We start from the raw sequence: 27821 nt of genomic DNA, 5'->3' as shown, positions 1-27821 counted from the left end.
TTCCGTTAGTCAAAAAGGAAATCATTTTCTTTCATGCAAGCTGAAACTCCAGGCCGGGATGACTTCAGCCACGCACACGACAATTTCTTTCGGGATGCAGAGGAGCCTGATTTTTTCTAATATTGAACCCGTCCGGGCAGTTGAGTATAGCCCGGAGAAATGAGTTAAGAGGAATGGCTCTGCTCACCACAGGTACCGATTGTAATAAAATGTGAGGCATGATGCAGGCAAGGATCCTTTACCGTTTGTATTACATTGGACACAGCTTTATGAAGCTAATAATCAAGAAATCACAGTGCCAAGAGTGTGCACATGGATTTTAAGAACTCGAGCTTTCCCTCTTTAAACAATGTGCATGCGGGATAAAACATGTAATTTTCTACACAAAAGATCTGAGCCCAATTTCAATTGAATGTAGATTGCTCACGAAGTAAAGCAGAGCCTGAACTTTGTGTAGCACAGATATGTCCAAACCGGCACAGTCAAGTATGGATAAAGGTCTGTAGTTTGTCCTTAAATCACAAGGCAAACTTGGAGTTTCTGCTGTTCGAGAACACTCCCAGCAATGGCAGGTAAAAGGTTGGCTTCTCTGCTCTTTGCTTTTACCTGATCTCTTTATTCACCCTTCTGATCCTGCCCTTTCTTTTGCTTCACCCTTGGGCCTCTCGGTGCTGAACCCAGGTCGCTTCCCCTCTCTCCCCTCCCTTCACATCCGAGGCTTGCATTAAAGCGCCTTAATTTCCCTTGTCATGCAATTCGTGGGCCCTCCCTTCACAAGTTGCTTTCTGTCTATCTCATCCGGTGCCTCTGCACCGCTCTTCTCTGCCTCTAATGTCTCAACCAAATCTACATTAAAGTGCCTTACTTTCCCTGTGGGGCTCTCTTGCAGCCCACAGGCCTACCTACTCCTGTTCCTTTCATTTTCGTGAGCCTCTAATTTGTTAACCAGTGCCTGCACTACGCTCTTTTCTTTCCCCAATGGCTCTGCATGTATTCCTTCACCAGCACCTAGGAATCGAAGGCCAAAAAAAGAGAACAGAAGGGGCAAGGCAGAGTTTGACAGAAGGCAGGTTTGCAGTGATATATTTACCACAAACTAAAAGCCTAAGCCTTACTGTCTGTGATATGATGTCACCAAAATCTTGCACTTGAAACTGAGAGGTTTTATGTACTGTTCTGTGCAGCATGTCTTTAAAGCAGCGCTGGGGTGCTAGACTGGGGGCGATTTCTTTAAGTCAGGACAAAAGCCATCCATAAAAATCTGCTATGTGATGCGACCTCCGGCCATCACACCGACAATAGCCAAGGCCACTGGAATTATGTGATTGAGTGTCCGCAGTGATTTTCATATAATTATAGATTTGCCTCACAGTGGAAGCCTCTTTGTAAAGCTGGACTGGTCACCCTTCTGTCGCTTATTGCTGTATTTGGATGTTAAGATAGTACTAATGAGTTGCAACCAATGCCCACAGAGTGTTAGCAAGTTTAAAAATAATGAAACAATGAACTAATACTAAAACTAAAAAAAATGTGCTGCGTTGTGTCGCATAATTTGCCTTTTACTTGCCGTGTAATATACTCAACTCTGCCACTTAATACAAAATGCTGTATTTTACTTTAGTAATAGCACTTAAGGCACTGCAGCATCCCTCCCTCGCCCCCAATACATGTAAGCTGATTTGGCCACAACAAAGTTTTAGAACTCTGGTTTGACACTGCACTGTTCTGTTCTATTTTAAAGAACAACACAGCTGGAATGCACTTTGGCCACAGTTGCTGTGAGTTTCATTAATTTTCTTAAGTGTAAGACACATTTGTGTGTGTTTTTTAATTCAATTCAAAACTTAAAAAAAGACAAATACCAATATATAGGCTTAGTGTGATTTTCCTTCATTTTTCATTTGCAAGGTTATGGTTTGATTGGTACAAAATGTATTGATTCATTAAACGTTTTAAGTGGTAAAATGATAGAATGCAAAACATGTACTCAAATCTAGCAGAGCGTATTTGGCTGTTTCAAGTGTCCTGTGCATTTTGTAATATTTTGTGTAGTGCCTTTTGGACAGTTGTGTTTATTAACCTTCAAATGTCGCGTTAGCTATAGATGAAAACAAAACAGGATGGAATCAACATTCAAATTGTTTTGGGCCATTGTCTCTTCTTCTATGCACCCTGTCAAACATAGACCTCTTTATAGTCTGTTGTCAATTGTATTCTGTGCTGGTTGGGGTTTGACTGCTACATTATTGTGTATTACCTTCATGTTAGGGAGCAAAATGCACTGGTGTATGTTGGGAACATTATTTTAAGGGCAAGGGCTAAGGGGTGCCAATTGGGGTAAGATGTGTTTGGTTTATTCCCATTTACAATGCACTTCTGAGAGTAAATCCCTTTCTAGAGACGTGTCCCTCCTCCATCTCTCCTTTTACTCCACCCAAGCCTCATCTTACTACTTTGATATACCTAATAAACCTTTCTAGATTCTTCCCTCCTCTATCCCTCCCTCGACCCATCCCAAACCTCATTTTACTACTATGATCTCCTAAATAACACTTTCTAGGCGCTTCCCTTTTCAATCCCTCCATTATACCATTCAATGAAACTAACAGACTCACATGTCCATCGCTCAAATCAGCATATATTTCCCGATATTATCCCACCACTAATTCTTTTTGAGTTTCGGAGTAGCGTGCTACTCACCAAAAAATGCTTTGACGTCTTGTCAGGGGTGGAAGCGTTATATATAAACAATCACAATATTGGGCATATTACTGACTGAAGGATGTACATTCATCTGTTACAGGTTGTGCATATACCAGGGAGGTGCATATTGTGCCTCTAGCAGAGTCCAATATGTTCTTTATGTGATAAATGCCTTCATAGTGGGCTTGACCTCTGAGCTCTATAATGTTGTGTATTCTTTGGCAACAAAATGTACATATATCAGTGGCAAATTCCCCAAATTATCAGAGCAAAAGAATTGAGAAGTGTGTAAGGTGATGTACTGTCTTTTAGTTAAAAGATTGGTCCAGGGCAGTTTAGGGTCAAGCCTGGGGAGGCACAAAATACAACAGAATTCATATCAGCATTACTTTAGAGTCAGGCCTTTAATGGTGAGAAAAAGTTAATTATCTTCGGTTCCAAAAGTCACGACATCAAGTTCCTTTTGCGATTTTTCCTTGATTTTATTAATATATCCTTTCCAAGGAGCTCGAAACCAGCACGTTTGAAGTCAACCATCATATTACCAGGGTAGGAATTCAAATCGGGTATTACATGTGGCTTTCAGCCGTGCCAGTTGAGGATGTGGGTGGAGCCAGTGAATGAAGTGGGTGGAGCCAGGGAAAGTGGGTGTGGCCTCCCACAAAAATGTGAGCACCTGGACTTCATATTTTACAAATTAAGCACTGCATGCAATCAATTTAGGGAGAAAGCAGATAGACTGGGGTCCTGATTAGCAGGAACCCAGTCAAACTAAGTTGAAAACCAGCAAAACACCCGGCAAAAAGTGGAGGTAGCCATGCAGTGAGATTCCACCTTCCTACAATGACTGCATCGATGAAAACAGCAAGGCACCAAACTCACTGATCTCAGGAAGGATTAAAGAGATGAGCAACTAGACTAGAGTCACAAGATCAACATGGAATTTGATGCAAACCGCTGGAGTAGAAATTACAAAAGCAAAGATGCTGAGCAAAATGACAGAGGAAAGAGGATAATTTCAAAGGAAGAATTCAATCTGCTGTGAATAATCAGGGACAAAAATATATAACAAGGGTGAGAAAAGTGATACAACAAATTAAGGCCCAAGGGCTACATGCATCTACCTGAAAAAAACGGTCGCAACCGGTATTTTTGATTTACAAAAATCGCAATTTAAGTAATCGCAAAATTGCGATTTCTTAAATTGCAATTGCATTTAAGGAATCGCAAAGTGCGATTCCTTAAATGCAATGCATTAACCTAAAATAATTGCGATTTCGCAAATAGGAATCGCAAAATACCGTCAATCTCAAGTTGATGGTAATTTGCGATTTCTTTGAAAAAGACAGTAAAGTGCATTTTTTAAAGTCCCATGTTACACACACACACATGCCCTTGGGGCATGTGTGTCCGCAACATGTGGGAAAATGGAAATTTCTGGTGTGCAACAGGGTGTACTTTTGGCACCCTTGAAATTGCATGCGCAATTTGCGAGTACCTGTTGGGTACTCGCAAATTGTTGCAAGTTGAGATCGGTTAGATATGTATCTTGGTTACAAGACCGAAGAGCACTACATTTATTCCAGGTCAAAACTGCTTGTCTCCTATTAAATTATATTCTGCTGTTGTGGCTTATACCACAAAGCTTTGGGTGGGCAGGTTTCATTCCAGCCTAACTGCAAAGTAAAGGCAACCGTATAATTTTATCAATGCCATACAGTGTAGACTCTGTGGAAGAAGGGGTTGAGAACACAAACAGTGGCGGTAATGTAGGTTTGTGGTCCTTGGAAAAACACGGATAATGTTTAAATAACAATACCCAGCTAAATAAAGGCCCACAGTGCTTGGCAGTGTGGTGTTCTGGTTGAGGTGCTGGTATTCCAGTTTGGACTGGGGAATTTGATTCCCAAGGTCATATTGCGGTCAGGAGTAGCTAACTATATGAGCCTGTGATTCAGTTCTTCATCTTTGTTTTGAGAAACTGTTCAAGCAGGCCCAGATTGGTGCAGAGGGAATTATCTTGTTTCATGCATAAATTCCTCTCAGTTCGATTATAAGTTAACACTGATTGACTCTTTGGAAAATTAATAAATGTATTACACTTTGTGGGAGAGGCAGAAAGCACCCCAACACTCCTACTGCTCAAAGCAGGTGCTAAATATTCAAAGCCGACTGCTGCAAAATCACAAAGAACATAAATAAGTAATATAAATACAAAGGCTGACATCATCCTCCATACCTAGAAAAATAGACAATAAATAATTCTCATGATAACAGTTATAACATTATATTCAAATTAAATACATTAATACAAATGAGCAAAGATCTATTGCGCTGAACAGTCAAACCGCAAAACAAATTTAAAAAATAAAGAATTTCACAGATGTTGCTCAAAACATTTATTTATGGAAAACAAACCGCCCTATCATCAAGCTCCATCTTATTGCCAACTAGTCCTTCTAAAACCACAACTAGAAACCTAAGTAAAACTTAACTGCTCTGTCATATTTCCTGACCTCTCCTCATCTAACCCTTACTATGACTAAACTGTATTCAGGGTCACCTATAATCCTACCACAACTTTTTACATGTTTTTGAAATTACACAACACTTTTTTTAGCAGGGTTTTGGACTGACTCAAGCAGATGTGCTGTGCGAGCAGACCTCCTACGAGGCTTGAGGGGGGGGACTCTGTTGTGAGGAATAGGTTGGTGAGCATGTTGAAGAGTGAAGGTAAATGGCTTTAGTTACTGCTGGTTGAACTAAGGCAGGCATGTGTGTGGCTGCCTTGGAACCCTCTGTTAAACAGGGGTAAGTGCTTTAATAGCATCCAACATTGCAACATGGCCAATGCTGCTAATAAATTGCTGGATGCATCTAATGGCCCTTCTGTTGGCGGCAGAACTCAACATGTATCTTCACATGCTCTGTAATGCTTTCAGTCATGGGATTCAGGCTCTGCCCAGCTTCCACAATTGCTGCTGTGGAGTGGGTGGATTGTTCCTGTAGTGTTGCATGTCCTGCATCCATGGTAGCCATTCTGTGATTCATATGAAGCAGAGATTCTGAAGTGTTGAATGTGGGGGCGGCCTGTGCTGGGACTGGTGCAAGAGCCCCCAATTCCTATTATCTAAGTTCCAGAAACTAATATCAGCATTAGCACCGTCAGCACTAACCAATCAAAGAGAATATTATATTTCCATTCTTGCTCTTCCTTCTCTTCTTCATTGTATGTATGCATGAATGGATGCATGGATTTTTCTAAATGGTATTTATATAGCACAGATCTAGCCAAAAGACAGCAGAGCAGTGTGCGGGGTCAAAGATAAAGACACAGTCAATGTATAATAGGAGGGGTAGCTGGTCTGTTGACTGTTTACTGCATCGGTGTTTTATGAGTTTATGGGTGTTAAACAGATATACTAACCTACTGCAAAAGTTAAATTAGTATACTAGGTGCACTACTACTGAGTGATACTAATTCTAACATATATAATGTGAGTGGCTGTGTGACTATGTATCCATGTGTGTATGGGTGTGTAAGTGGCTGTATGAGTGCATAAGTGGGTGTGTAAGTAGCTGTTTGGGTGAGTGAGATGCTTTGTGATTGGTTGTACTGGTGAGTGAGTGGGTGAGTGGGCGTGCCAGTGGCTTTATAGGTGAGTGAGTGGTGGGATGAGAGGCTCTATGGGTGGGTAAGAGGGTGTGTACTGACTGTATGGGTGAGTGAGTGGGTGCCTAAATAGCTGCATGAGTGAGTGACTATGTGTAAGTGGCTCCATGGGTGAGTGAGTGGCTGTTTGAGTGGGTGTCTGGTTAAGTGAGTTGGTGTGTGAGTGGCTGTATTGGAGAGTAAGTGTCTGTGTGAACGGCTGTACGGGTGAGTGGATGTGTGAGTGTTTGTATGGATGTGTGAATGGGTATGTAAGTGGTTGTGGGGGCATGTGAGTAAGTGTGTGGGTACTTAAATGGGTGATTGAGTGGCTGTGTTGAGAGGCTGTATGGGTGAGTGAGTGGGTGTGTGACTGTATAGTTAAATAAATGGGTGTGTGAGTACCTGTATGGATGAGTGTGTGGTTGTTTGGGTGAGTGAATGGTTGTGTGAGCGACTGTACAAGTGAGTGAGTGAGTGTGTGAGTGTCTCTATGGAGAGTGAGTGAGTGTGTGAGTACTGGTATGGGTCTATGAATGGCTATGTGAGTGGTTGTGTGAGTGGGCATAGTGAGAGGTTGTATGGAGTGTGAATGGGTGTATGAGTAGTTCTGTGGATGATGTCATCACTTCTTAACAGAACCCCGGGCACTAGACCGGATGCTTTCATATTGCAGTGCTTGGAAATAGTTCTCACGAACAATTTCTTTGAGTTCAACAACCTCACATACCAACAAGTGAAAGGTACCAGTATGGGAGCATCATGTGCTCCCAGTATCGCGAACATCTACATGGGAGAATGGGAGCGCACTCATATTTTCAATGAGGCAGCTCCTTTTTTCGAAAATGTTAGTCTTTGGAAACGTTTCATAGATGACATTTTCTTTGTGTGGAAGGGTGACAGCAATGTACTTGAAGAATTTATCAGGTGGCTTAATGCCAGTGATAACAATCTTAAGTTCACCTCACATTCTAGTCGGACAGAAGTAGAGTTTCTTGACATGGTGATCCGGGGTGTAGAAGAAAGTCTAACAGTGAGTTTCTTTCGAAAACCAACAGCAAAAAATACCATCTTGCAACATCAGAGCTTCCACCCCACATGCCAGAAAGACTCCATACCCTTTGGGGAATTTCTCAGGATAAGACGTAATTGCACCTCGATACAAGATTTCCATCTTCATGGAGATGCCTTAAAAACACGTCTGGTGGCCTGAGGCTATCCCCACCGACTAGTAAGAACAGCATTTAAAAGAGCCAAATACTATAATCGAGAGGCACTCTTGAGTGGTCAGACCCGTACCCCTAAAGATCAGACAGTATGTGTCATTAATCACTCCCAATTGAATTATAAAATCAAGAATATCATCAACAAGAATTGGAAAATCCTTAATGTGCATGAAGGAGAAGTACTCCCGCTACCAATCATAGCATATAGGAGGAATAAAAACCTACGGGATATGCTAGTACATACCAAGCAAGACATTTGCAAAACAGGCCAACAGACCACTCTTACTGGATTATCCCCGATTTTGGGGAATCACAGATGTGGATCATGTCATGCCTGTGAGACTGCCATAGTCACAGATACTATCATCTACAAGGGAAAAACATTGAAATTGAGAGACTTGAGTAACTGTAGGAGTAGCAACATCATCTATATCATCTTTTGCCCATGCGAATTGGCATACATAGGGGAAACAAGCAGAGAATTTCGGACTAGATACAGTGAGCACAAGTCAGCTATACGAACCAAAAAAGTCTCTGCACCGATGGTCACTCATTGTCTGGACAAACACCATGACGAACGAGATCTTCGCTGGTGTATTTTGGAAAAGATTAAAACTAAACCTGGTCAGTTAAATGAAACCGTTCGCAAACGAAGAGAAACCTTTTGGATTTTTTCACTAGACAATGTTAAGAATGGGCTAAACGAAGAAATCATATGGAACATCACGAATCGTTAGGCCTAGCACTGCGCATGTGATCAAACTAGGTTCTTACATTGATAAACTTATTTTTCAAAGAATCTCGGGCCAATTTACAAATATATGTGCATCGGCAACGGTCAGATATGTTTGGCCCTTTTCCAGCCTCATTGAGCTTTATTATTTAAATCACGCTCTCTGGATCTGGCTGTTATACATCTATTACAACATAATGGCAACATAGGTCCTTCGTGTTAGTTTCAGCCACTGTATTTTCGACACTACATATTGGCCATTTATTAGCCAATGCGAGTGTCCCTGTACAATACATGTACCATGTATTTGCTGCTATTTAACACGCCTTATCTGTGAATTCATCTATACCTGCCATGGGTTGTACATGGGGTTCCTTGTTTATAACTTCCTTTTACATATTATGTGCTTTTTTCAAAATGTCCATCTTGGAATTTCTATAAGAAGGACTTACACAACAATGTTTTTAAATTTCGCAGTCCTATTTCCATACCCACTATGTGGTTCTTTAGAAACACACTCAGGGCGAAATATCTTTATCTTCCGGAGTCCTATCTTTATGTTAACAACTACGTTCTGACCTTACGTCTAGGTCACATATAGCCGTTACGCATGCGCGGCCGTCTCTTTATAATCAGACAGGCTTTGGCGCTAAAAATCACGCACACTTCGAGACACTGCTGGAGACGCTGTTGGACTTACGAGAAGTTTAAACTGCCCAGAAAGGAGGTGAGCATTATGACGCACACAGACGCGGTAGTACATTCCTGTTAATAAAACTTAATCATCGCGAATTTTGGTGGCTCGCCCCCCGTATTTCGGGAAAAGTCCTTCGTCTTCCTGTCTCTGTGAAAAACAGAACATCATAAGTACGGTTGTATTCATACTGGTATCTTTTTTTAGATTCCAAATTCACGTAAGAAATGCTTAGCACCACCGCTATGAGGTGTACATTGACATAATTTGCTATTTTTGCATATTCTCGCATAGATTGTAGTTAAAGATCTACTCGTACTAGGGGTGCCGCCAGAAGATATAGGACAATTTTTCCTCATTAAGATTCGTTTTTTCCTCTTTCTTGAGGAGATACAGATATTACGCCATCTAGATCTGGATGGAGACAAATACTGGCTGTATTCAATATGTTAACCTAGAAGATATTAATTTTTGAACTGATAGGTAACCCACTACTATAGCTAAATTGAACCATGGGGACACGAGGTCTGTGTTCGATATATGGCACACTTTTTTGCCAATTATACTATCGTATGTTTTATTTCCAGGAGGCCTTGGCCTGTGAATGTCTATAGAAATTCAACCCCCTATCTGCCATCTACAAATCATCTAAGTGAGTATTTGATAACCTCGTGCTCCATTTCTGAGTTATACCAATTTTGTTTTAGAACATAGTACTGAAACATAAAATACAATCAGAATGCTCATGTTTGGTTATTGTTTTTATATCTCTAGATAATTAATGCACAGGAAACTGCCGTCTCGTTTGAATTAGTGCCACAGAAGTGAACCCAAGCATTTCGTACGAACTAGGTAAAAAAAAGTTTTAAAAAAAGGAAATCCTTTCTGAGGCCTTGCCATTGGCAACTTTCACTTAACATATCTGAGATAAATACAGCACTACAAATTGTCCCCAATTATTACATCCTTTTCAGAATTCGCATCCGTATCTTGATATAACAGAAACGGCGTGCTCAAAATGTTCTGTTGAGCCCTGGATTACGAGTATTTTATTCGACCCCAAACAGTAAGGGATATAATTGTGTAGTAATTTGATATAAATCTATAATTCTACACGCTCTTTTTCTGTATTCACTCTATACTCGAAGGCCAGATTATTTATGGCATACAAATGGTGTTTCATGGGAATACCTTTCCTCTTTTTCTGTAAACACTTATTCTTTGTCCTAGAATCGATTTGCACTAAAATTTATGTTGAGGTGGGATGTCTTTCCCCTTCTTTTTAAGTCACATATTAACATAGGTCTGATACACTGCTTTTAGCTAGTATTGAAATGAATGCTGCTTTGAGCATGGGTTGATTGAAAAATTAAAACAAACATTTTTTGTTTATTGTTATCCTTTAGGTATCCCTACACTGTACAAATCTGATGACACTATACCCTAGTTGGGCGAGGTCCTGATGAAGGTGTTCCATGTCTGTGTTAATCCACCGAAACGCGCGTAGACCACGTGCGCCCTGACCTATTTAGGTTGCTGCCATCTAAAACCACATATTGGAGATGTCTTTATGTTCTGATGCTCCCTGTACCCATTAAGTATATGTGTTATGCATGAGTGAGAGTGAGTCAGAGTTACAAGTGTGTCTGGGAATTGATTGTGTTGTTATGAGTAGGGTGCTGTTTTTTGTACAGATTAGATAAAAAACTTTGTTCTTAAAAAATGTGTTTTTTCGAATAGGAAATGATTTGTATTGTTTCAGAAAATAATGGAGACTGATGTATAATGGTCATATAAGGATTACATTTGAAAATTGACCAACAAAATAAAAGGAAGATTTCTACAAAAAATATAAAGACTATAAATTTATGTATTAAAGTATAAAATTATTTATGTACTATAAGTAGTGATCAACCCATGCGCAGATTGATTCTGGGGTAAAAGAAATATAGGTCTTTGAGGAGTTGTTCTTCATTTGGTTGTTTATTTTTTCCCCTCTTACTCCTAGACCTTATATGCCCTTAGAGGGGGTCCCTTTATTTACAAGTGATGTCATCAGTGATGTAAGCAGTAATGTAATTTGAGATGTCATCAGTGATGTCACCGACCATGTCATGAGTGTTGTAATATGTGAGGTCATAAGTAGTGCATTGAGGTGGGTGGGTAAGTTATAGTTAGCACAGGTAACTATAACTGCTGAATTTCACTGGTTTTGTATGAGTGAAATCTGAGCCTAACTTTACCGTCCCTGTAACCTTTGTTTTTTTCAGTGAATTTCCAAGGTTTTTTAAATTCTATTTCCTAACTATAACATCCAGTTTGAGATGACAAAATAGGCAAAGTAGGCAAGGCCTATGGGCACCACTCCTTTTAGGGGGCACAGTGATATAACGGATCATATTGATTTGATCTTGAAAGAAAATCACAATCAAGCTTTCTTAAATATTGTTTCCAAAAGAAAGAAAAAATGAATCAACTCAAAGAAACGAAAACTTTACATAAAAGACTGCATTTATGTAATGTACCCATTAACAACTTAAATTACATAAACCAGAGACACCATATTCACACAACAATTTGTCTCTTAAAGCTTATTATCTGGCTGCTGTTAGTTTGTAAAAGAATCCAGTGCATTGGTTATTAGGAGATAATTTGTGAGGGAGCCCCGAAATTTTGACTACCTAGTGGCCTCCACAGCACTTAAACCTGCACTAATTACGTTCCTGTAACCTTTGTTTTTTTTAAGTGAATTTCTATGCTTTTTTAATGAGTAGTCGCGTATGCAAAGTGGTGGAGAAAGGCGGTGAGCCTCCAACCAGCTCTCAGGAATCCCGCTGTAAGGGACTTACAGGAGGTAACAGGAGGGCTTCTTGGCTGCCGAGGTCCCTCAGCGTCCATGAGGACTTCATCCTCTAACCAGTAGTACGCCAGGAGGCATGTTTGTATAGTGGTGGAGAAAGGGTCGTGGCCAGCGAAGACCTCTCATTAAACACGCTGTGTGGGACTTACTGGAGGTAACAGGAGGGTTAGTTGGCCCCCAAGGCCCCACGCGGCCCTCTGCCCAGGCCAATTACGGCCCTGGGGACACCACCCCCAGGGCCTGGCAAACATGTAGTAGGGGAGGGAGGGCCACACAGTCCCCCTCTAAGGGATAATTTCGGCCCTGGTGACCCCATTCCCTAGGGCCTGGCATCTATTGTGGGGGCCCTGGTCCCAAAATGCTGGAAGCAAAGTGTTTGCTGTGACTTGGTGCGAGCGGTAAAGCTCTCGCCAAGTCACAGCAAACAGCTATGTCCCGGGGTGGGCACCCAGGGACATATCAGGAGCCGGCTCTTGGGAGTGGCGGTCTCCAGGGCCATCTATGGCTCCAGGAGGAGGACCACACGACCCTCCGCCTTTCTAATTTGTAGGGCCTGTCCTGGGGAGGTGGCAGTCCCCGGGCCGTAAACAGCCCAGGAGGGGGGCTGCATGGCCTCCCTCCCAAAAGAGACCTCCGATCTGCCAACCTCGCACTAGCTGAAACCCTACGCATCCACAGAGCCTGAGCAGGCTGAAGATCCTTCTCTTACATTGCAGCCAAAACCTGGAACGAGCTACCGACAGACATCAGACGCGCCCCCTCCCTGAACACTTTCAGGAAGACTCTCAAGATCTTGCTCTTCGGCTGAACGTATTTGTGTACCCCCTCCCCCCAGCGCCTTGAGACCCTCATGGGTGAGTAGCGCGCTTACAATTCCCTGATTGATTGATTGAACTGTTAAAAAGAAGATGTCCTCAGTGAGGTGGGAGTCCCAAGGGACCGGGGGTGCCTTGGAGGCCCCCCAATACAAACTGATCATGCGCCATGGAGGTGGTGGTCCCCAGGACAATGAATTAGCCCAAGGGAGGTGGTGGTCCCTAAGGCATGGGGAAGTCCAAGAGGCCCCCATTTTCATTTTGGCATGAAGCCCAAGGGAGGTGGTAGTCCCCGGAGTCCAGGGGGTCTGAGAGGACCCCTATTTTTAAATAAATAAGCCGTGGAGAGGTGGTGGACCCTGAGGCATTAATAAGCCCCGGAAGCCCCGGAGGCCACCCAGGGGCCAAATATTAACGAAGCATGGGAGCCCACACTTCATTTTTTAAAACATTATAAGCGGGATCCAGCGCAACTCCCTTTGGAAATGTTAATTTAAAAATGCTTTTTTGACACTGCAGGTACCCTTTGGGACCCTTCAAAGAGGTCTAGGGGGTCAGAGTATTTCTACCCTGCCCCCTTTTCGTTTTTTAATGTTTTTTTCCAGCCTCGACTCAAGCCGTGTCCCAAGATAGCTGTCAACATTTCCTGGTTTGAAGTGTTGGCAGCCAAACAGATTTGAGCACAGGGACTGTCGGATGCTCAGAGGATCTGTGTCCCTATATAAACAAATTTGGATTTTGGTTAACAACTCTGCAACTATTGAACGGATTTACACCAAATCACAAAAAAGAACTTTCTGAACCAACATCTATCTACCTTCCTGCAAAATGTCATGTCATTCTGTTCAGCAGTTCAGGCTGCAGCTGTGTCTAAAGTTCCTATAGAACACCCCCTTTTTCTCGCCCCTGCTTGATGGATCACCACAAAACTTTCAACGGCTAAGTCCCATTTTACATTGGGCCTTAGAAAAAATGTCAACCTTCAACAAAAACCCTTTATGAAGTAGTTCCTAGAAACTTTTTCAACATTTTTGACATCCAAGCTAATACTGGGACCAATCCACATATGTGTATCCAACCAGGGCTCCATCTACTGCCTCCATCGAGTGTCATTGGCGCTTAGTCCTTTTGGCACTATTTCTACTTAAAACTTTAAAAACTCATATATCTGGTTCCCCTTATTGGATTTTTGTTGATTTAGTGTTGTTTTGTTTATTAAATTGTACACTATTTTTCTAATTCGGTTTGGGATTTGTATTTCTTGTTTTGAATTTCTTACTGTTTTTGCACGATATAAATACTTTTCACATTGCCCTAAGTTACGACTTCCTGCGCTGTGCCATAGCCACCAGGAGGTTGAGCTCAGAATAATTTAGTGATTTTGAGGGTTCATCCTTACAAGGAGTGTAATTAACCTTGAGGTGAGCAGTCGAACACGGCAAATAATGCACTTTCTTACATATTGGAACTAGACTGAATATTACTGGTTGAAAACCCAGGTATTGATATGTTTCCTGAGACTGAAATTTTTACTGATCAAACACAATTCCACAGGTGGAGTTTTTGAAAGCAGCACCTCTGTGCAGTATTCAGCAATGAATATCTTTCACCAGAATATGATTTGAAGAATGGCATGATCAATTGGGAACATACTAAGGGGGCTTGTTCGTCCGAAAAAAAGATAGTTGACCATAACTACTACGGTGAATGACACAAAAAGTTATTTAAATAAAGCTCTCAATTGAACGTCGCCAGTGTATAGCTTGAAGTAATTAAGTGACTCAATTAGTGGGCTATGCCTAAGTGTGAATCCTACTTGGAACTCATCACTCAGGTGATGTAAGGCTGCATCACAGCAGCACACTTAGCTGGGCAGGCACCGGAGAAAGTAGCCTAAAACTAGCTGCATCATTAGGATCCATTTTGAACACTGCAGAGACCAATCCCTGGACTTGAGATTAATTAAATAGCCCAGCAAATGGACACTGACATGGGAAGAAGGTATTGCCAAAGTCACCTTGGTAGGGGTCTGGTGGAGAATCCGATATAAGTACACTGATAGCTCTAAGTAGACAGTGTGCTTTTGTGAGGAACATGCCTCAAACAGCCTGCTTGTCATTCACAGCAAGTCCTTATCTGTGAAGACCAGGAGAGCCTGTCCTCAATTTGAGTATTCAACTTGACAGATGATTGTCCTTTGATACCCAAGTTGTGGCCATCTCTACAACATTTCTAAGCTTGGATATTGCAGAAAGAGCTGCTTTTCTTTTGCGAAAATGTTCAAAGCAGAGTCACTGCATCCCTGTTGGACTAATGTAACGTTTGCTTGAGTCAGACAACTTGCTCCCAGAATCCTGCAGCTCACTGTTCCACCGACAAACCAGAGGTGAACACATTCCACTAGTTTCAACTGGTCTTAGATGGACTGGTGTTATTGGGGCAACAAATATAACTAAAAGCCAAGCTCGCCGAAAAAAGCGCGTCAACACCTCATCAGGGGTAGCAAGAACTATATAAATGCAAACCTTTTTTCCCTCTTCTATCCCTCCGCTACCCTTCTCAATCCAAATAACTGAATAACATATCCACCACTCAAATTACTTTCATATTTTACTATTCTAATTCACTACTAATCCTATATGGGTTCCGGAGTAGCGTGCAACTCGCCCGAAAAGCACTTCAACACCCCATCAGGGGATACAAGCGCTATATATATGCAAACCTTTTTCCCTCTTCTATCCCTCCGCTACACTTCTCAATCCAAATAACTGACTAACATATCCACCACTCAAATTACTTTCATATTTCACTAAACTAATTCACCACTAATCCTTAAATGGGTTCCAGAGCGTGCTACTCGCCAAAAAAGCGCTTCAACACCCCATCGGAGGTAACAAGCGGTATATGAATGGAGAAACCCAGTAGGTAGAGGGGTCCGACTACTGGGTTCTTCGTCCAGGAAGACAGCGGCCCCTGCCTTTTTCGGTGGCAGCCGTCATCTGGGTGTAGATGTAGCCCTACGAACATGGACAGGCCAGGTATGGCAGGTAACTGCCCTTCTCGATTCAGGAGCCACCGACAATTTCATCGACACCCTGTATATGAAGGGCCTGGGTATGGCTACTGTACTAAAGGCGAAACCAGAAACAGTAAAGGCAGTGGACGGTACGGACCTAACCTCCGTCCTCATCCGGTTCCAAACAGATGACATGGTTATGTCATTCGAAAACAAACACACGTAAACCATAGCTTTTGATGTCATCGATGTACCCCAGTTTCGAGTGATATTGGGTCTTCCGTGGCTAGTGAGCCACAATCCATGGATTGATTGGGCATCCAGACTTATAACCTTGGATTCGGCTTATTGTAGTTCTTCCTATTACGCAGACCGACTCTTTCGATGTCCGAGCTATACAGGCCCACTCTCTACCCTTGGCAGGAATGGGTATGACAACACAGGAAAACGTACCAGAGGCATACCTAGACCTTGCGGCAGTGTTCGACAAAAAAAAGGCGCCAATACCCTTCCTCCTCACCGCTCGTTTGACTGCAGAATAGACCTGATTCCTGGATCCACGCCTCCTTGTAGTGGGATATATTCCCCAACGGAAAAAGAAAACGAACATCTCCGCTGCTACCTGGATGAGTAGTTACGTAATGGGTTCATACGCCATTCCAGGTCTCCGGTGTCCTCTCCTCTTTTCTTCGTGGCCAAGAAGGAGGGGGATCTTAGGACTTGTATCGACTTCAGGGCTATGAATGCCATCACTGTTAAGAACCGGTATGCCCTGCCCTTGATATCCAGCCTGTTGGACCAGGTGAAAAACGCCTCCATATATACCAAGCTAGACCTGCAGGGGGCTTATCATCTCGTCAGAGTCCGGAAGGGTGACGAATGGAAGACCGCATTCCGGACAAGATTCGGCCTCTTAGAATACCACCAGGTCATGCTTTTCAGACTCTGTAACGCCCCCGTGGCGTTCCAACACTTCATCGACGAGGTGTTAAGAGACTACATCGATATCTTCTGTATAGTGTATATCGACGATATACTGATATATTCTCCAACCACTACGGAACACATCCAACACGTACGCACCGTCCTCCAACAACTAGGACAACATGGTTTGCACGTCAAACTGGAGAAAAGCATCTTCCACACCACGGCTGGCGAGTTCCTGGGACATATCATCACTCCTGCTGGAATCCAAATGGACAACAAGAAAATGGAAGCTATCTTGCAATGGCTATCTCCGACCAACGTGAAGCACGTCCAGAGGGATTTGCCAATTACTACCGCTGCTTCATTACAGGCTTTTCCAGGATTGTCACTCCCATCACTCGATTACTGCGCAAGGGTGTCCTGTACTGTTGGGATTCTGATGCTGAACACGCCTTTCAGGAACTGAAAAGGAGGTTCACCACGGCTCCCATTCTGATTCACCCCGACTCAGAACAGCCGTTTATAGTGGAAGCCGATGCCTCGCAAGACGCTCTGGGGGGTGTTTTGTCACAGAGAGACGCTGGAACGGGTCTCTTGCACCCCGTGGCATTCTATTCCAGAAAACTACAACCAGCTGAACGTAACTACACCATATCAGACAGGGAACTCCTGGCCATCAAGACAGCGTTCGAAGAATAGCGCCATTTCCTAAAAGACGCCAAACACCCCGTAACTATATATACGGACCACAGGAACCTACAATTCCTTCGCTCAGCACGTGCCCTTACATCCAGACAACTGCGATGGACTCTGTTTTTTAACGAATACGTCTTTCATATCACGTACTGACCTGGTAAGGAGAATGCCAAGGCCGACGCACTATCCCGTCTTGAGGAAACCAACGAAACCTTGTCTACCGCTGAACCGGTGTCTATCATTCCTGAACATTGTTTCCAAGGTGTGATTCTTTCCTCTGATTTCCTTTCCCAGCTACAAGATGACAAAAATCAGGCTGATCCGGCTTCCTTGGCAGGGAACCATGAATGTGTAACCGCACAGAACGGGTTTTTGTATAAAAAAGACAGATATTACCTACCATTAGGGGCCCGCCAACAACAAGCCCTGTACATGTGTCATGATCACATCCTGTCCAATCATCCGGGATATCACAAAACCCTGGATCTGTTGCAGAGACATTTCTGGTGGCCCACATTGGAAGTAGACACAAGGGCCTATATAGCCCATTGTGCGGTTTGTGCCCAAGGAAAGAACATGTCAGGACCCCCAGTAGGGCTGTTACATCTCATTCCTGTTCCTCCTCACCCTTGGCACACCATCTCCATGGATTTCGTTGTGGAACTGCCGGCCACCGAATCAGGTTATACCACTGTTCTTACCATCGTAGACCACCTCACAAAGATGGCCCATTTTGTACACCTGAAAAAGTTGCCTTCGGCAGCCAGGCTGGCGGTGACCTTCCGGCAAAACGTGGTCCGACTGCACGGCATACTGTCTGTGGTGATAACAAACCAGGATTTGCAATTTGTATCCAGGTTCTGGAATGAAGTGTGCACTTCCATGAGCATGGACGTACGCTTATCATCCGCATATCACCCTCAGACAGACGGTCAAGCGGAGAGGACAAACCACACCATGGAGCAATACCTCCGCTGCTTGCTGTTGGCAGTGGAAAAGGAATGGGCAGAAGTTCTATGGATGGTGGAATACGCATACAACAACAACAAGCATTCTGCCATCGGTAATTCTCCCTTTTATTGCCTCCAAGGAAGGCATCCATGAACAATGCTATGGGAAGAACCACAGAGCAGTCCCCTGCCCACGGTTCAGGCATATCATGCCAGGCTTTGTAACCTCTGACAGCAGGCCCGATTTGAGTTGGCCAAGGCCAAAGAAACCTATAAACAGTACGCGGACGACCACCGGAAGACGGAACCTGTCTACAGAAAAGGGGACAGAGTATGGCTCTCCATTCGTAACCTCAACGTGCATGGCCCCAAGAAGCTGTTGCCCCGTTTTGTGGGACCTTACGTCATTGAAAGGGTTATCAACCGTGTTTCCATGAAACTCTCATTACCCCCTCAGATGAAGATACACTGTCCTATATGTGTCCCTTCTACGTGCCGTTCACCCTGATTGCGATGTCCCTCCTCCTCCTTCTCCAGTTCTTAGGGACGATCACATTGAGTATGAGGTCAGGGCTATTCTTGGTTCCGTCGTACCCGGGGGAGGCTCTTTTACCTGGTGGACTGGAAGGAGTACGGTCCGGAGGAGCAGTCCTGCCTGTCTCACGTACGTCATGCTCCCTGACTGGTTCGTACCTTCCATGTAGGTCACCCGCTTAGCCCTCGCCCTGCCACCCCTGTTTGAGGCTGCAGCTTTGGGTGGAGGTGCTGTTTTGAGAGGGGGACTGTCATGGTCCCAGTGGGGTCCCTGCCCACCGATTGTCTGCTGCGTGTGTATGCTCTTTCACCATGCGGAAATGGGTGCTCCTCACTTCCGAGGTACAGGCGGTCAGCGGTCCAGTTCACCGCTACCGGAAACCGTCGCTACGTCATTCAGCGCTTCCGGGGGAAACCGCATAACCACAGCGGTTCCCGCCAGCTCAGCGCTTCGGATTAACGCCTTTGCCTCTTCAGATGCCCGGATCTGCGTCGGACGCCTATTTCAGGTATCCCGAGGCTGCGCTGGAGCGCTTCCTCGTTCCCATTCTGACATTGCTCCTATTTTCCCTGCTAGCACGCACTACCTTGCCTAAGCCTTGGTTCCCAATCCAGTAAAGGTGCGCTGGGTTGTGTGTTTGACTGTGTACTAGATCCTGGATTGCTAGCACTGTAAGCACGTTCTTTTGGAATTTGGCCATTTGGTGTTGCACTGTGCTGGATCGCTTTGTTTCCTTCTGAACTGCGCTTTGTACTGCACCGCGCTGGAGTGCTTTATTTTTTTGGTTGTGTTTAATCGCACAGGAGCGTTTGTTCTTTTGTACCGCACCGTGCTGGAGCGCTTTATTTTTTGGTTGTGATTAATCGCGCAGGAGCGCTTGTTACTTTGTACTGTACCGCGCTGGAGCGCTTTCTTTTCGTTTATGCTTGATCGCGCTGGAGCGCTACTGCAAGCTCTGTTTATGCAGATGACCCTTCCATGTATGGTGTTTCCCTTTGTAAGACGGTGTTCACTGTCATTTTCCAAACAGAGGGAGGTCCTCTACTGGTCTTCTAGACACCAGCCCCGTCATCTCTAGCTTGCTTCCCCGATCCCATCTCCATCCTGGTTTGTGTACACGCCTCAGGGGCGATAGCTCATGTCGTCTCTGCGAGATTACTTCACAAGCAGCAGGTAAGACTTGTGGGGTACCCGACACCTCTGCTATCCTTCTCAATCCAAATAACTGACTAATATCCACCACTCAAATTACTTTCATATTTCACTATACTAATTGACCACTAATCGTTTATGGGTTCCGGAGTAGCGTGCTACTCGCCGAAAAAGTGCTTCAACACCCCATCAGGGGTAACAAGCGCTATATAAATGCAAACCTTTTTCCCTCTTTCATCCCTCCGCTATCCTTCTCAATCCAAATAACTGACTAATATCCACCACTCAAATTATTTTCATATTTCACTATACTAATTCATCACTAATCCTTTATGGGTTCAGGAGTAGCGTGCTACTCGCCGAAAAAAGCGCTTCAAAACCCCATCAGGGGTAACAAGCGCTATATAAAGGCAAACCTTTTTCCCTCTTCTATCCCTCCACTATCCTTCTGAATCCAAATAACTGACTAACCTATCCACCACTCAAATTACTTTCATATTTCACTACACTAATTCAACACTAATCCTTTATAGGTTCCGGAGTAGCGTGCTACTCGCCGAAAAAGCGCTTCAACGCCTTGTCAGGGGTAGTAAGCTCTATAAACATGCAATTACAATACAATAATGTCCTTCAGGGTTTTGCCATCTTTTTTCACTTTTTGTTTGTGTAACAACATTCCTAACCAAATGCTTCCCTCTTTTGCTAGAGGTTTTCTGCAAACTCTGGATGATGACCGCACCATGCGCCACTGTCCCCAGACACCACACTGGCCCCCTTAAACACACCGTACTTGCTTCAACACATATCACCAAGTGCCAAAAATATTTTGAACGTATCACCCTCATGCTTATACAACTTCACTGACACTGTCCCACACATTCTTCAAAACCAAATGCATCATCTACAAATATATCATGACTAGCATACCTGCCAAACTTCCTGACAAGCTCACCACCTATAGCGAATGATAACATACCCGTGGACAGGACATGAAAAAGTACAACTTTAGAAACAGACAAGATCTAGAACAACATCCTAATATCCATAGGACTGCCTCAATCCTCCTCCAATTCCCGAAGGAGCGCTTCATAGAACACTACATCTTGATGCTGTAGGTAGTACCCCTCCCGCCCCGCTCCGAACGCAGCTGTCCTCCTGCCCTCCACCCCAGGATCACTGATAGTGCAGCCCTCTACTCCCTCTGTCAAGATGTGCACTTTGTGAATGCCAACCATGTACATCTATATATCTTATTAATAAATGTATAGGTGGCCATACTTTCTTAATGCAGGCCATTTCCCACATATTCAGGATTGTCACGATATTCTATGTCCACAAGACACTGCTTTTCAAGGCTTTCATTGAACTAATTGTCAGCTGTTGCCCTGTGTTGCTTCAACTGCATCAAAATATCTAAGAACAATGATTTTTGAAAGGAAAGCTGCGGGCTGCAAACTTGGTCCCCTGTTGACTTGGAGTGATCCGGAAACCCTACACGAGCCTAGCTGTAAGCACCTTGTGTCTCTATCCTGTAGTGCCAGAGAAGTGTTGTATATCTCTACGGAGGTGTGGTGTCAGATGCCATCGCGTGGGGACCCAGGGACCCCACTGGACAGAGTCCACAGCCAGGAAGATCCTGGACTTCCCTCCCTAGTCAAGGGACTGGATAGCAAGTGCGGGGAGGAGCAGGGCAAGCAATCGTGGCACAGATCAGGGACAGCATGTGTTTCCGCCCACAGGGAGGAACAAAAGAGACTGGGAAGGCTACTAAATAAATAGGAGATTAGAAATAGCCCTGTCTGCAGACTCCAAGTGATCTCTGCATCCTGCACTTAGGACACAGCATATCCCGAGCTCACCCCGTCCTTGAAGCTATTCCACAATAGGACTCTCCGGCTGAGATGTCAGATGTTGTAACCCATAATTATGGCATGGCACTGACTCGATCACAAGCGCCTTCTTATATTCATTGAATCTTTAACAAAAATAGTCATAAAATCAAAGCGCAGTGCTATGCTCACATTAATGCATGAATGAGTCAGGCCTGGGACATGCCAGGGCAAAACTGGTTTTCCAGAGCGCTCCTCCTTGCTCTTGGGAAGGGTGAGAGAGTATTTCAGATTCAATTCCCATTCGGTTTCCTATGCTGGCTCGCTCAGCGGCTAAGATGAGTGATTACACCGTCAATAGAGGGAGGGCGCAGGTTGCAATCTGTTAGAACCTCACCTGGCTCTACAGCAAGATTAGCTTTACTGTGCTTATTTAAAAGGCGTCTTTCAATTTACTAGGCCTCGTTATGCTCTGTCGCTCACTCTAGCTCATGTTGGTGTTCCTTTTGTAGGTTATAAAAGCAACTAGCCTGGCTTGCTTGAAAAAAATGTTATTTTTTGGGCAGGAGCATTGCTTAATTTATTAAACAAAACAAATGAAAAGAGGGGCCAAAGTTTTTCTTAGGCTCTACCGCCTAATGGCAGCTTGTCGAATACCAAAGCTGCCTAGCCTTGACTCCACCGCCTGCCTACCTCTTTCTTCCACCATCCTTGTATTTAGTTTACTCTTGCAGGTTATTTTTCATACCTAATTTCTCCCTTTCTCCGTTCCCTCATCTTCCTTTCACTTTATTTTATTCTTGCAAGATCTTTTTAATTCGTGATTTTGCCCTCTCTCCAATTTCCTATATTTCACTTCCTCCTTCCTTCTCTCTTGTCTGATTTTCTCACTCTTGCCTTTGGTCCAAGCCTAATGATGGAAAATAAGCCCTGGCCCCGCAAAAAAGGATATCAGTGGGTCCCATTTCTAACCACCAGCAGAAATGAAGCACTTGGCTGGAATTATATAGTATATCATCGGTGTAGATGTAGTTTATGAAATTGTTCTGCCCTCCTATCAAAAATGCTGTACCATCTCATTTCCTGCCTTCTCACCATTCTGCAGTTATTGCAAACTTCCTGGCTATGAGCTAAATAGTAAAAGAGGGACCCTACTTTCAGACAGAATATGACATAGGTCTATGATGGAAAGAGTTGTGTGCTTATGAAATCTGTACAAGATCACCTGAAGCAGACCTGCCAAATGAAAAAAGTTATTTCACTGTGTGAGGAGGTTGGGCGGTGGTGTGTGGATGGATGGGTCTTCATGCAAAGAAGTACCTAAGAGGCCCTTTTCTCCCTCCCGCTCCCCCACCCTACTCCCCACTCCAAAAAACAAAAACGACAACTTGGTGTGGCTGGTGCCAAATCCTGGTGCGTTTTCTTACCTCTTAATGGACAATGCCTCAAGAAACGAGCTGGAAATCCACTCTTTGTAATAGTTTCTAGCTCGTTTTCCCTGCCACCGTGTGATGTTGGCTCCTTACCAAGTGACTGTGTGAAGGGAGACGATATTGTGTGACACACTGTGGTGTCATGTGAGTTGGCAGGTCTGCTGGAATGACGTTGTAAGGGTGCAAACAAAGAAAATGGCCCCGTGCCTCTTTGGTGGCTAGTGAAAGGTAGCTCTAACTGGGGTTCAAAGTTGCCCTCAGTCACTCCTCTAGGCTGTAATGCCACTGCATTTGCCGTAACAATGACAGATACAACCCTGACATATTTTCTGCAATATTCCCTGTAGCTCCACCACTGACTTTTACTGTTATTGCAGATATAACTGGGTAATATTTTATTAACAGTCAACTTGGCAGACAACTCTTAATGTTTGTTTTCTCAAAAAGGACACCACTACCTTGTTGAATCTTTGTGATGGGATGGCAAGCTAAAAACGTCATAAAGTAAAGGGGTGGGATGATAAAAAAGCTATCATATATATTTAAGCTTTTAATCAATTGCGGCTGTTATAAAATCCATGTATGTAGGAGCACTTGTGTGGGGCAAATCTGGCTGGTGAACAGCAGAGCGCGGAATATTGTGTAAGTGCCAGAGAATTGATTCAATATTGTTTGCTATGAGGCATGTAATTTGCATGTTCATTACTTGTAGGATGCTAGTGTTCTTCGATGAGATGTGTCTTCAATTTCTTTCTGCACTGCAGGAGGGCATATGGGCAATGGGTAATACTCTGCCTCAATCTGCATAAAAATCTAGTGATGCCTGTGCCCTAATTAAAGTAGACACAAGGAAGTTGACGAATATTTTGCTAGTCTGTCATGCTCTTGCAGCACAGCAAACTTCTATCATTTGAAGAACAGTGTTGTAGCTAGGGGCAGGTTTGGGTTTATATTTTGGTTTAGAGTTACATTTAGGATCTCTGATCAGGGTCATATGTATTTAGTTGTAAGGGAAGAGTGTGGGTTATTTTTAGGATTCAGAATACTGTTAGTTAAGATCAGGCTTTGGTTTTAGAATATTATTAGAATTGCTTTAGGGATGCAGTTAAGACTAGTTTAAGGTTAAGATTAAAGCCGGAATCACAAGTCAGGCTCTAAGTTAAAGTTCAGGTTTTCAGATAATGCATAAGGTTAGCTTTATATATGCTATTAGATTTAGGTTTACCGTTAGTGTACAGCTACATTTATGTTTAGAGTTACAGGTAGAGTCTAGTTTAGAATAATATAATAATTAGGGTTAGCATTGAAGTTAGTGTTAAGGTTGGAATTTTGTCAGCCACTTTAAGCTTGCAATCCTTCGTCCCTGCAACATGTTAGCCATGAGCAGAAGGCTGTGCAAAATTATGGGCAACATGAACTGGCAAATATCTGTTGGATGTGACTAACTACCCACCCTGAGCAGACTGTAAGGAATACAGATGCTATTTGTCTAGCCAATTCCTTATTGGTCTTGAATTCCATGGCCTGGGAATCGAGATCATCAATCCAACATTAAACTCCGAGATGTATTTCTTCCACAGTGGACATGGTGTACAAACTACTACTGGTCTCTGTATCACCACAAGAGGTGGGAATCACACAGGCGTAAAAAAAATGAGGTGTCCCACTACTGTGGAAGTCAATGGGGAGCACAAAAGCATAAATATGCAAGGAGGTCCCCTACTTTGAAGGTCAGTTGGAAGTCAAGGGCAAAGATAGGCGATTTATCCTCCTACTGTGAAGGTCAAGGGGGAAACAGGGAGGCAAGGCTAACTGAGGTGCCCTCCTTCTGTGGATTTAAATAGAAATCACACGGGCGAAGCCAAATGAGGTGTTCTCCTTCTACGAAAGTCAGCGGGAAGCACAAAGACATGGATAAGTGAATTAGGCGGCCCTTACTGTGATCAATAGTAAGCTAGATGCACAGATAGCTGAGGTGCCCCCCTAGTGTGAAGGCCAATGGGAAGCACAGAAGCAAGGCTAATTGAAGTGTCTTCTTCTGTGAAAGCCTACAAGAAACAAAGGCATGGATAAGTGAGGTGTCCCATTTCTATGAAGGTCAATCATGGATGACAAAATTCAATCTGAAGAGCAAATCACAGGGCTCCAATTATGTTGAAAAGTTGGCCTTGTGTACTATGCTATGAAAGAAACAATGTAGTGCAGCACAAACACTTCACATTTAACAGTGTTGCATTGCCATGGGCAGGCGAACAAAACTTCTTGCTGATTTAAATAATCTGTGCACCAGAATTACACCATCAGGTGAGAGAAGTACAGTTTTGTTTAGAGGCAAACTGCCCAACAAACAAAAAGCCAGTGGGTCTGGGGCCACTTTTCTAACATATCAGGCAATTTTGGCTAATTCCTGCCTGGCTCAACTCCACTTTGCAGACGTTAGTCTCTTGTGAAATGTCATTCTTTGTTTAGAGTACAGCTACCTCGGCGTGTGTATTGAATGCAGTACTGACAAAAAGAGCCCGAGAATTGCAGTGGCAAAATGCTTTAAAAGGGTAGTTATTTTGCTACCTAGTATAACTTGCAGTGCTGTGCTGGGCTGTGCTCAGGAATATTAGCCAAAGTACTTCATCGCAAATTATATAAATACAGGGGCCTCCGCTTCCTTGTTGAGTGTAGGCATGAATCAGACCCAGGTTGTGTTTTTTTCTGGAGATGAAAAGCCTATTTACCTGTAGAAGCGTGGCCTTGATATGAAATTGACACACTTTTTGTTTGTTTGCAGATTTCTATAACGCGGCTTATCACCCGTGAGAGTATCCAGGCGCTGTCCATGGGTACGGGGAGATTAAGTGATTTGCCCAGAATCACAGAATGTTGCACACACCTGCAGCTGTTTTTAATGCAGCATCTATTCTATGTTTGAGAACAGCCATATCATACCACTTAAAAATGTCATCACAGGTAAAGCTGCACGCTATAATTGTAGGTGTAGAAAGTTTTTCGCGCACGCCTACGGGGGCGTCACACCCTATATATTTAGCCCTGGCATGTGCAGTAATTTCTCAAAATATGAGGCAGTTTAGGAGTCAGAAAAGGCTCGGCTGGTTTCATATGTACACAAATATTATATTAAAAGTCAAAGGGAAAGCCTAAATACTCTCCTGCGTCAGAGTGTGTGCTGCCAGAAACATGAGGGGGATGTTGTACAGTTGATGGAGCAGTGATCCTCTTCACCACACCCCATGGAATGCTCAGGGTGCAGGGCGTAAGCTGGCGAAACGTGTCTGTCTGCCAATTTCAGAGTCTTTCCTATAAACATTAGAATAATGGGTGTAGCCAAAGAACATTGGAGTGAACATTGCCTGGTGTCATTGGCCAAGTCACCTTGCAACTGGAGCAGCGTAATTTTGATCCTATCTTAAGATACTGTAGGAGTGCATTATAATCATGTAATCAGTACTCGAATATATTCTGTGTGATTAATGTTACTAAGAAAAGATGGGGTATTGTATATTTAATGTATTCCATGTAAAACTAATGGAACATATAAATTGTGTGCATAGAAACGTGACTAATAAAGGTCTTTGAAACATTTACAAATTAATATTCTAGAAGAAATTAAAGGTAAATTGTGAAGTTAATGAAATGAGGTGTATGTGCAGACTAATGTTTAAGCATTTATATCTGTAACAAGAAAGTATATCCATATTGGTATTTCGTAAACTTTTGCAATTTATTCATGCATTAAGACACTGTTTTTGCTATGTGTGTAGGAATATGCACGTATCTGTAACCCTGTGCACTATTAAGTTGACATGATTTTTGGGCCTCGAGTACTGTTTCAGTATAAGCTCACATTTAAAGTCTAACATGTAATTCGTATTTAACCTTCAATGTAGAATGTGTTTGCTAGCATTTTTTTTGTTCATATTGCAGGTGCAGATAAAGCCTTGTTAGTTAGAAAATAAAGGTTTTTGTTTTAGTTAGAAAGCAAGATATGAGAAGATGAATCTTGGGAAGGAGAAATGCGGTAACGAGCAAGGAAGCGAGTTCCCATGGAGGAGGCCAAGGACGAATGAAGTAGCAACTTATCGATGTGGGAAAGGTGGTGCCAGTGACCAATTTGTGTTGGAATCGTGGAAAGTTACAGGAGATGAACACGGGACTTACCTATAGTGCAGCTAATGTCTTATGCTGTGACATGAGGGTCAGAGAGACATCTTAAGACGTCATGAGCTTCTGCTTTGTGTGGCTCCATGCTACTTGATCATTGGTTGGAGTTTCTTCTACTGAAGACTCTGACAGCTGCCATCTTTCTATTATTCATACTTACTCAATGTCTCTTAGTTTAGGGTTGTCCCTTTTTAAAACAGTGTAGAGAGAGCCAGCGTGCTCATGCTCACTTTTGAGAATCATTTGATTATATTTATTGTTCAATTCTTTTTCTTGATTACTTGTATAGTCATAACTGAATTAGTCATATGGTAAATCTCTGCATGAATTTGGATTCATTCTATTTGTTCTGTATATCTATACAGTGATGCTAAAATTGCTTTATATCAATCTATTTTTACATTTATAATTAAACCTTAATAATCTC

At 43.2% G+C, this 27821-nt stretch overlaps 2 long non-coding RNA genes across 2 annotated transcripts; both read left to right on the top strand.

Moving 5' to 3' along the window:
- On the top strand, positions 1 to 27821 carry LOC146809936 (uncharacterized). The gene is made up of 3 exons (XR_014965601.1): positions 1 to 192; positions 26004 to 26182; positions 27158 to 27821. It is a non-coding gene; the product is annotated as an uncharacterized LOC146809936 (long non-coding RNA).
- Positions 8941 to 10852, top strand: LOC146809937 (uncharacterized). The gene is made up of 4 exons (XR_014965600.1): positions 8941 to 9041; positions 9596 to 9660; positions 9783 to 9860; positions 10415 to 10852. It is a non-coding gene; the product is annotated as an uncharacterized LOC146809937 (long non-coding RNA).

Source organism: Triturus cristatus, chromosome 7, assembly GCF_964204655.1.
Source record: "Triturus cristatus chromosome 7, aTriCri1.1, whole genome shotgun sequence".
NCBI lineage: Eukaryota > Metazoa > Chordata > Amphibia > Caudata > Salamandridae > Triturus > Triturus cristatus.
This window is presented reverse-complemented; position numbering and strand designations above follow the sequence as displayed.